This window comes from Formica exsecta, unplaced genomic scaffold (assembly GCF_003651465.1).
Source record: "Formica exsecta isolate Colony F162 unplaced genomic scaffold, ASM365146v1 scaffold137, whole genome shotgun sequence".
Taxonomy (NCBI): Eukaryota; Metazoa; Arthropoda; class Insecta; order Hymenoptera; family Formicidae; genus Formica; species Formica exsecta.
Window position 1 is genome coordinate 302950 of NW_021848702.1, and position 10520 is coordinate 313469.

General features: G+C 34.8%; 1 protein-coding gene across 1 annotated transcript in view; it reads right to left on the reverse strand.

The window, feature by feature from the left end:
• The window catches only part of LOC115245927 (CD151 antigen-like), a 110571-nt gene that overhangs the window by 86119 nt on the left and 13932 nt on the right, over window positions 1-10520 (reverse strand). The gene's annotated exons all lie outside the window — the stretch shown is intronic.

Consider the following 10520-nt stretch of genomic DNA (forward strand, 5'->3'; position numbering starts at 1 on the left):
AAAAAATATATACATCTTCGTTATTAGGAGGCAATCCTTATGAGAAAAAATACTCCAAGGATGTAAAGAGTATGAGGAAACGGTCTTGTAATATTATAGCAAGCAATAAACTGCTGCCTTTTTTACAATGATAAGAAATTATGATTAAAAAGAATCTATCCTGATACTCGTAACAATATTGGCCAGAAAAAAGATGCCTCAATCTCGCTTGCAAATTATAATCGCAGATATGAAAATAATAAATAAAATATTTTGGTTGCGTTCTCACGAAAATGGGCGATGGAGGAGCCCTTTCTATATTATAAATATCCAAAATATTGTAACAATCATAAAATTTTGTTGCAATGTTTTGCGGACAGAGAATTTATGTGTTTGCATTTATAAATATTTATATTAATATTTATATAAATGTAAATTTTAATATGTGCATACTTATGTCATAAGAATATATAAACATTCACATTTATAGTGAAGAAGTTTATATATTACTCATTAGTCCTCAATCATATCGATTATACCGATATACTGTCGATGATAAAGATTTATCATCGTATTCAAAATTATATGTATAATATATTTACATCCATATATAATATATTTTAGTTCAATTTTCTCGAACTGTACTGCATAAATTGTAACCCAGCAAACCAAGATATGATTGTTATACACATATAACATGTACATAATAAGTGCACATGTTACATCTATGTTATATAGCAGATATATTCGATGTTTGCTGGGTATATGTATCATATATATATATACAGGGTGTCTCACAACCTCCGTACAATATTTTAATAGCGTATTCTAGAGGCAAAATGGAGTAAAAAATATTAATACAAAAATATCGAGACTACAATAGTTTTTGAGTTATAAGTGATTAAAGTTTGCCAATAATATTGCATAGAATTTGCGCCTTCAGGCTCGTATCTACATTTACACACGTACTGATCTGTCATCTGTTATTGCTGACAGATAAAATATAGTAAATAAATTAATTTCCAAAAAACTTTGCGCGATCAAAACAAAAATAAAATTCTTAGATGTGTGAAAATATTAAATTTATATTTCTTAGATGTGTGAAAATATTAAGTTTATATTTCTATTTAAATACATTAGATAAAAAAGTTTGGTATATATATATATATATATTTAACGAAAATTTTCCCGGTAACGTGATCAGAAAACGTCGTTTCTGGTAAATAGCAAAGAGTTTTTAAAGCCTTAGCTAAAGCGCAACTCGCCGAAGAACGGTTGCTATTGTATTTCTTTAGCGAAATCCCCGGAGCAATTCTGAAACCGAGCACAAACGAGTCGCCGATCGTTTCAGAAAGAGAAACTTTTGTGGACCGATTCCAATTTTTCCGTGACGCCCGACGACACGGCGTTACGTATCGTCGCTGCGCTGTATGTTGCGTTTCTACGGCTTTTAACCAATGGATTTCCCTCATTTTGCGTGAGCAAAGCGAATGCCACTATCGACCAGCGGACATTTCCGATAGACTTATGAGTTAATGCTCTTCCTGTTCAAAAGAGAAAAATGCAAAGGACCAATATAAAATCCGATTATATTTTATTATTCATCCGATTTTTCGAATGTAAATTTGTTCAATACACGATTTATTGCAAAAGGGATTACGAGATCACGAAGAATCGCAAAATAGAGATAAAATATATCATTAAAGGAAATACATCGTACAAAATAAAACGGCAAATCTAAACAATATTAATCTAGGGAAGAATAATAATCTATTGTACTAAATTATATTTTAATCAAAAGAGAGAGACAGAAAAAAAGAGAAAATTTATCGCAGATATTTTAAATTTAATGACTGGAATTATCGTACTCGTTTTAGACAAAGTTAATCTATCGGAAAGACATCGTATTGGTCTCTCTCGTTACGAGAATTGATGCTTTCGTGTTTCTAAGCTCGCTGATTGCCTTTCCGTTCGACAGGAAATTCGAAGACGGTTTCACTTAACCAAGTAAACGCGGAAATCCATCGGGAACGATTTTCCTCGAACGCGATTGCTCGCGACTCTTTATCAGTTGACATTTTCCCATTCAATTCTTTCCCAAAGCCACAGTTATTATTATCGCTTAATTGTAAGACACGTTTCCCTCTAACAGCGTCTATTAGACTATCTTACTGCGTGTTCTAATGTACGAGCAAACCTTCGTTATTGAATTTTTCTAACGATTATTGCCCGCGTGCCATTTTACATCTCATTCCGCGGGTTTCCTCGGGAGGTACGATGTTTAATTAATAACTAAACCCATGATGGTCACTCCGAAACGGCGCTTATCGCAAACATATTCAGCGCTAGTCTACGAAGTCATAACCGAGGTCAATTCTGAAAAGGAGGCTATATTGACGTTGTTTAACAATGCGGCGGACACTTTGCCATAATTTGGCCGGCCAATAGCAGAGAGATAACTGCGTTATGTGGGATTTCGACCTCGCTCGAGGGGTAAAGGGGGAAGGGGAGGTGAAGAGAAATTTTAGTGGGATAGCGCAAGCATACCCCGGGGTGCAATCCACTTACATAGCTAATATCCGCCATCATCAGCCGTGCACCCGCTGGGTAGCGGGCATTCTATTAACGTCGAGGACACCTTGGCGACATTGGTCCCAAGGATATTCACACCTAAAATGCAACTTTAAGTATTCCTTAAAAGGAGAGTTACGGTAACATCGTCGTAATGGGAACAATCTCGTTCTCTTTTTTTTTTTTCCTCTTTTTTTTGAGAAAAACAATTTTTTTTTTTTATTCTTATATATGTATACTGTTTTGATCTATTTCATTTTATGAATCAAAATTTATTACGATATTAATTTGCTGTAATCGTTTAAAGCGAACAGATTCTCGCGCACTGATTCGTTGATAAATATCACGCCGATAATTCGCGTTTTCTCCCCGTTTTTTCATGGTCACGGATTGGCATTTCATGCATTGATACCATCTCGTTGAATATCCAATTAAATCAGAATAACAGTTGCAATAAATTTAATAACGAATTATTCATATCTTATGAGAACTGCATTAATTACTAAAATGCATTAAGTATTCCTTAAAAGGAGAGTTACGGTAACATCGTCGTAATGGGGACAATCTCGTTCTCTTTTTTTTTTCCTCTTTTTTTTGAGAAAAACAATTTTTTTTTTTTATATTCTTATATGTATACTGTTTTGATCTATTTCATTTTATGAATCAAAATTTATTACGATATTAATTTGCTGTAATCGTTTAAAGCGAACAGATTCTCGCGCACTGATTCGTTGATAAATATCACGCCGATAATTCGCGTTTTCTCCCCGTTTTTTCATGGTCACGGATTGGCATTTCATGCATTGATACCATCTCGTTGAATATCCAATTAAATCAGAATAACAGTTGCAATAAATTTAATAACGAATTATTCATATCTTATGAGAACTGCATTAATTAATTTCATACCCGCATTACATTCACGATTCATCATGCCATTCATAATGACGTCTGTCACAACAATGCAATATAATGCGATCAATCCGAATCGAACTCATGTACCTACGAGATTCGCTTGTCGGAGAACCCGTATAATCTTCACGACTGCTTAATCGGCCGAATTAATGATCGGAGCTCGCGATAACGCGTTCACGGTTTCCGCTGCGAGCGCTGGAGTGTGATTGAAGTAATCGGAGCCATTCTGTCGATGCGAGCCTCGTGCTTTTATTGAATAAGGGCAAAGGCCACGAATCGTTTGAGAAGTGGAACGGACGGATTAGATCCCGCGTTACGTATACGACACCGACGACTGTGATTAGCAAATGGAAGCGGGGTCCGAGGGAATCGTTTCCCGTGGCCCATTGTGAACTATAGGGCTCACCCGGGATCCGGGTTCGTGTATAGGTGATGTCTATTGTATTAAGGAGCTGTCATTAACACGCACACGCCATTAGCGCGCGGTACGGCTGTTTACCGGCGTCTGGTAAAATATCGTTTACTTCGGTGTCGCTTAATTGATTCGTCGGGGAATTCTTAATTACGACGGGCACCGTGCCTGATTGTGCGTCAATCACGACGCAATTCCGACGCATTACAGCACGGTGATTTTTATTCTCAATCGTCGCGGATACGTTTAATTAATTTTGCGTGATAGCATCGCCCCTGTCTGCAGCGAGTAATGCAAAAACAGCAACAAACCGGTTTATATTCCAGTTCGCTGGCGATACGCATGCTACAACACAGATAGTTTATAGATTCGACGCAATTAATATTTCCTTAAAACTATTTTCTTATGTCAATACTTACAAAGTGATTTTAATTTTGAATAAGTAAAATTATAATTTTTTCGCGCAACACACAGACAATATGTTCGATTTTTTATGCGTTTCAGGTAATGATTCTGCGCGAAATGTAGGATGCTTAAAAGAAAGATAGACAAAGGGCTACAGGGTCGACGCGAAGGGATTACCGTGTACCGCGATATTGAAGCCTATGTCACGATTCACATCGTGACTCACGATGTATTATTAGTTGTTGTTTCTTCTCGTGACTTCTACGTGAGGAACGAGGCTACCAATTGGCCTCTGATATTTCTACTCGTGGTCGGCACATCTAAATTCATGGACAAGAGGCAGCAGAACTGTTGGCGATGTGACAAGCACAACTCGATAAATCCATCTGTTTGCTTAAACGAAAATACACATACGTGTTTGATGTCATCTGTGTAGCTCTAGATATCTACTAAACTACGACATTTCGTTTATAACCGTTTTCCATTCGTTTTGTTTATTATAAATCCTGCTTTAAATAATATAATACATAAAATTATAAATCAAATTCTATCCCGCGAGTTCGTCACGAATTGTAGATTGTCTACAGCAATTTTAAGATAAAGAAGGAAAATTATATAGGACGATTAAAACATTTAAACATCGTTAAAAAGTTAAACATAGTTTACTTATAATTATCTATTTATAGTGTTATTTATTTATAATTTATTAGTCATAACGTGCCCATTCGAGCTTTTGTGACGAAGTTGTACGCAGACTCTGTCACAAGACCGAAGCGTACAATCTTAATCGTGAGACCAGAGTAAATGAGGCTAATTAGAATTTAACGTATGCGGTCGCGCTAATGAAGCTCAACAACCGGTGGCAAGTTTGCATCGAAACCAGTAGTTGGTGTAGCCGACGCAACTTCGTGCTCAAAAGACCGAGATATAGCTTCCTGCCATGTGTCTTAATGCGCTTTACCGACTATAAACGGCTTTGAACAAGAGATTCTGATGCCTCTCGTCCACCAAACGCTTGCATAACACATATATTAATATTACCATTTATATTCGCGTCTTGTAAAATTAAATGTCGATGTCTCGTGATATATTATAAATATATACAACGGTATAGTAACGTTGACAGTTGACATTTGCAAAGAATTTAATATTCTTATGTGCAATTAAATAAAAAGATCTTAAAAATTACATTCTTAAAAAGTTAAATAATTTCCACAAGTAAAAAAAAAATTTTTAGAGTTTTTTAAAAACAATTTGATCGTAACATAATGCGTACATATGCAGATATCATTTTTAGAAGACTTAGTACTTAATACTTTCTATATGCGATAAAAGAATATGAATAATATGTCGAACAATACTGACGAATAAAAACGTTTATTGAAAGTATCGACTATAAGATAAAAATCAGTAGCACGTATATACCTTTGATCACGCCTTTTAACGAGATACTTTCTTATATAGTTAGAGTGTTAGCGGATAGGTATATTCATTATAAAAAGTAATACGCGTAAAGTGTCTAAATCAATCGTATGGAAAATCGTTTAGCAATGTGAATTGTTGCAACATCACTGTGTATGTATTTCTAAAATCCAATTTAGAGAATTACAAACATAGACGTTAAAGCAAAATTATTCGAAATATAAGAAGCAAAATATTAACTATATAAATTGTTTTTATATTTGTTAAATTTTTAAAATTTTAATTTTTAACAAGATCTATGTGTATTTCATAACGTTAACAACACATAAAATTCATTATAGTCTGTGATTATTTTACAATTAAGTAAGTTCATGTGAAAACAGATAATTTTCCATTACAGTATCACATATCAGAATTTCGAATTATTACAACTAAGTTTAATGATACAAAATAATATATAAAATAATAATATATAAAAATGTTTTTATTTTCAGAGATATTATAATTAGATATAGCTTATAATTTATATAATTTATGAGAGAAAGATAAACATAAAATAGTAATTAAATATTTAAGTAAAGGGACAATTGAGTTAAAAAAAAAAAAAAGATAGATGTGCTGTTTAGCATAACCGTATGTCGTAAGGTCGTTCCCACGATTGAAACGCCGAACAGAAGATGTTTAGTACCCCTCCGAGGATAGAATCGTTCCTATGTGAAAGAACAGAGTGCTAACATAGCCCCGGCTCCTAAGAAATGGAATGTGTGCGCAGGACTGTGTATGTGTATGAGGAAATAACGCTTTGAGTGAAAAATTCGAATTTCAAGATACGAACACCCCGAAGGCGGAGACGTGAATAACGTCTTCGAACGAATCCGAACGGTCGGAAAGAAACTCCCCGCGGATTTAAGAGGCGTAACAGGTGATTCTTCCTCATCGCAGGACACATCTTCGTGGCACTTTGAAATATGATTTAGCCGCGATCTTACATCGCCCGCTCGTGTCGCAATTAACGTCTCAACGTATAAAAAACCATAGCCATCCATTATCCGTTTTAGTAAAAAGCAATGATTTACGTTCATTGCGCATAATCTGTCAAAAGCTTTTCCTTAAAAAAATGTAAAAATATTTTTTAATATTTTTATAAACGTTTTTAATTAATCACGATAATTTAAGGTGTGTATAATTTACAAAGCGGTTTAAAGATGTTTTAAATAGAAAACGCATCCTTCATATAAAGAAAGTTCGGCAAAGTTTGTTCTCTATACTCAGATTAATATCTCGCTAATTAAATTATTCGTATTTACGTTGGCACGAGTTGTTTTACAGAGTTTATTGTGTATGTGAATTACTCTTCTCTGTAATTCTCGTGCCACTCAAATGTTACCTTTAATACGAACGAAGTAGCAACATGTAATTTTAGATATTACCATGCAATGCACTATCTCGCGTGCGCCCGTTCGTCACATTACGCTTACAATTAAAGGATTATGCTTAACCCTGATGTAGAAAAGATTTCCTCTCCCTTTCTCTCTCCCGTTTCACTACCTGAAGATTATGGGACCTACCGGCACGCCGAGATCGCCCGAGCAAGTAATTCTTCCGTCCTTCCAGAGAAACCTCTCGGCAGGTTTTATTTTCCAGACAGATACAAATACCTGAGTATCGTGCGATTTCTAGGGGAGAAGGATCGTCACTGGCTCGTGTGTGAAAGAGCTCGTTTTGCCACGATGCATGTTTCGATATGAATGAACAAGAATATATTCACAGTAATTAAAAAACGATGTAGTTATATAATCGACGTCAGAAATTGAAAGATATATTTTTGACATGTAATTTCTACAGATATATTCTTATATAAATAAAGTAAATTATCCCAGAATAATTAATCATTTTTTCTGATTGAAAAATACAAAAGAAACATAATTTAAATGGTTCGAAAAAATAAACGTGATGAACGCAATTTTTTTTACAACATCGTTATAAAGTGGAAAGTTGATGTAAATGTCTTTTGTAGTACACGTGGAATAAAATTATTTTGTTGAACTACATGTAGTATAATGCGCAGCAGAATACAATTACAACTTTGTAGAAAATTGAAAATAAATTGCGTTCTCCTCTATTTCGTTCCATCATCAGAAGATGGTGTGCATAAAAAAAAATTCTTCAAAAAAAAGACTAAAAGGAAAGATCCATCTCTTTCGTGCTAATATCTAATCCAATAATGTTACGTTAAAAATTACCTGCATGTATATTAAACGAGATCATAATGAAATGGAATTTACAGTCTCCTTCTCCACACGTTAATTTGATAATCTTATTCGCAATATTACTCAGCATTAAGCTAATCTCTCTTGCAAATGCAATATTTTTTTCACAACAATTTTATCATATTAACATCTAATACGCCGTACAGGAAAAAATAATTTTCACTCTGGGAAACTCTTCGTTGAATTGAAAATGAAGCGTTGATTGTACTGAATATCTGCTCGCGCGCTTTTGTTCAGTTTCTTCGTTCCGTCGTCATTAGCAACATCCAATTAACGAATATTTTCGATTTCTCAAAAAGGGTTTTCATCATGAATGGAAAATCGCGTATCACGCTCAAACGGCGAGCAGGTCTCTCTCTCTCTCTCTCTGTTGAATGACTCTCGATTCGACGCGTTGTCAATTAAACGAATGCAAGAACCAATGACCGGAAGTAATAGTCAATCGAGAATCACGAGAAAGGTCTCTAACGGTTACAGAGATGCGTGTCAGTCTCTCGTCAGTGTCCCGTGGAAGTGATTCTAATATTCATCGCACGCTACTACGTGTAAATTTTCCAAAGAGAATATGCTACCATAATATTATTCGGTTGCATATTAAAAGCATCGTTGCTTTTGCACGCATGAGAAACTTGGCGATAAAAGTCTCAACACGAAACCATAAAGATAACAAGTTACTCTTGCTGATATCTTTACACATAAGTTTTACGCACATGTCTTTATTCGAAAGCAAAAGTATCGTCGTTCATATATATTTAAAAATTAAGAAAAAAAAAATTATTTTGATAAAAAGCAGTTTGATTTCAGAACAGGAGTCACGGTCGCGTAACGTATCGTCACATAATTCAAGTTCGCATTTCACGTCACGATATATAAATGGAATTGTCAATCATTTATTTCGCAAACTGGAAACTTTACGGGGGTAACTTTCGGTCAATCGCTCATTATGCGACAACAACTGACACATCTCTGCGAGAACATTGCCGGACGCAACTCTGAATTAATGCAACGTGGACAGGCCGAGATATGCGAAATAGCGAGACGCGGAGAAGCGAGAGCGAACGGGATCCGGTTCATGTACGTGCCACTACACGCGTATCATACGCGGTTGGATTTATGTCAACGTATCTATTACCCAGATGCAGAGCATCGGCGGTTCTCTCCTGTCGGCGCGAACGCGATTGCATAAACGCCAAGCGAGCCGGACGCAAAATCTCGACGCACGGTTGATCCTTCGTTGTGAACGAGTCTTTATTTATCGGAATCGGAACGCAGGTACCGGCCACGCGCCCACGCGCGTGCGTGAGTGCCTACGTGCCTGAGCGCCTGGCTGACGATCGAAAGGTGGATATTTTTTTTGAACACATATGCGTCGTGTTAGACGATTTCCATGGCTCGCGGTTTGGAAAATATACGAATTGTTGCTAACAGAAGAATATATTAGTTCACGCGACTTATCAGTGATGACATCAGCGATTCGCAATTGACTTAGCGCTAATGTTTCACGCGACGATGTCGCACATTAATTCGGTGCACCTGTGCATGCGTTTTTCCTCCAGATTAAAATTTAATTTGCTACGTCGTTGCACAAACTTATTGACTCCGTGTCTTTACCTTGAGATATGTTTCTTGCATTTTATGATGTTTCTGGTAGAAATTGACTAGATTCGTGTCAATCAATCAAACTTATTGCAAATGTAATGTCAAAATTTTACGTTGCATAAAATTAAAATATATAAATTAAATAAATAAAAATATTTCTATAATAAATGTTGTATATGTATAAATACAGATATTTTATATATTAATATTTTTATATAAAATTTAGCACGATTGTATCACTAACATATTTTTCTAGAATTTTACTTTTAAAAGACACTCGCAATTTTAGAATGTATTAATTTCAGAATGCGCGATATCAATGCAATTAAATTTTAATTTCGTGATAAGTGACATATAATACCTTGTACGTGACTTGAATGAACTGAATTAAAAAGTAGCTTAAATCAGACTTCGACAGCACTTCCGGTCTTCAATTAATTTCGTCCAACCGTTTCTCTCTTCATATTGATTTTGCTTCATTTTATTTAATTTAACTGGGAGACTGATAGTAAAACTTTGCTTAACTCAATTTTCATTGTCGCCGATGCGCGAAATGTATTTAAAGTGATCTTCATTCTTTCTCTCTGCATTTTACTCCATCATTTTTTAACGCAAGGCAATTATTATTTGCATAAAAATGAGAAATTTGTACGAAGAGCTCTGAATATTTGATCATAGAATTAATTTTATTTAATGACATTACTCATGATCAAAGTGTACGAAATTATAATGAGAAATCGCGCAACAAAATTAAAATATTGAACTCTTTTCAAGGCAAACACTTTTTTCGTTATTAAAAAACTTCAGAATTATCTTAACCTCAACTAAATATAAACACATATATTTTGTGAATAATTTATCTTCTTACCTTTTGAATTTTTAAATTAAATTATTTTAAAATAATAAAGTCAAGAATTTTTTATATGTAAATACTTTCTCTTCCTGCT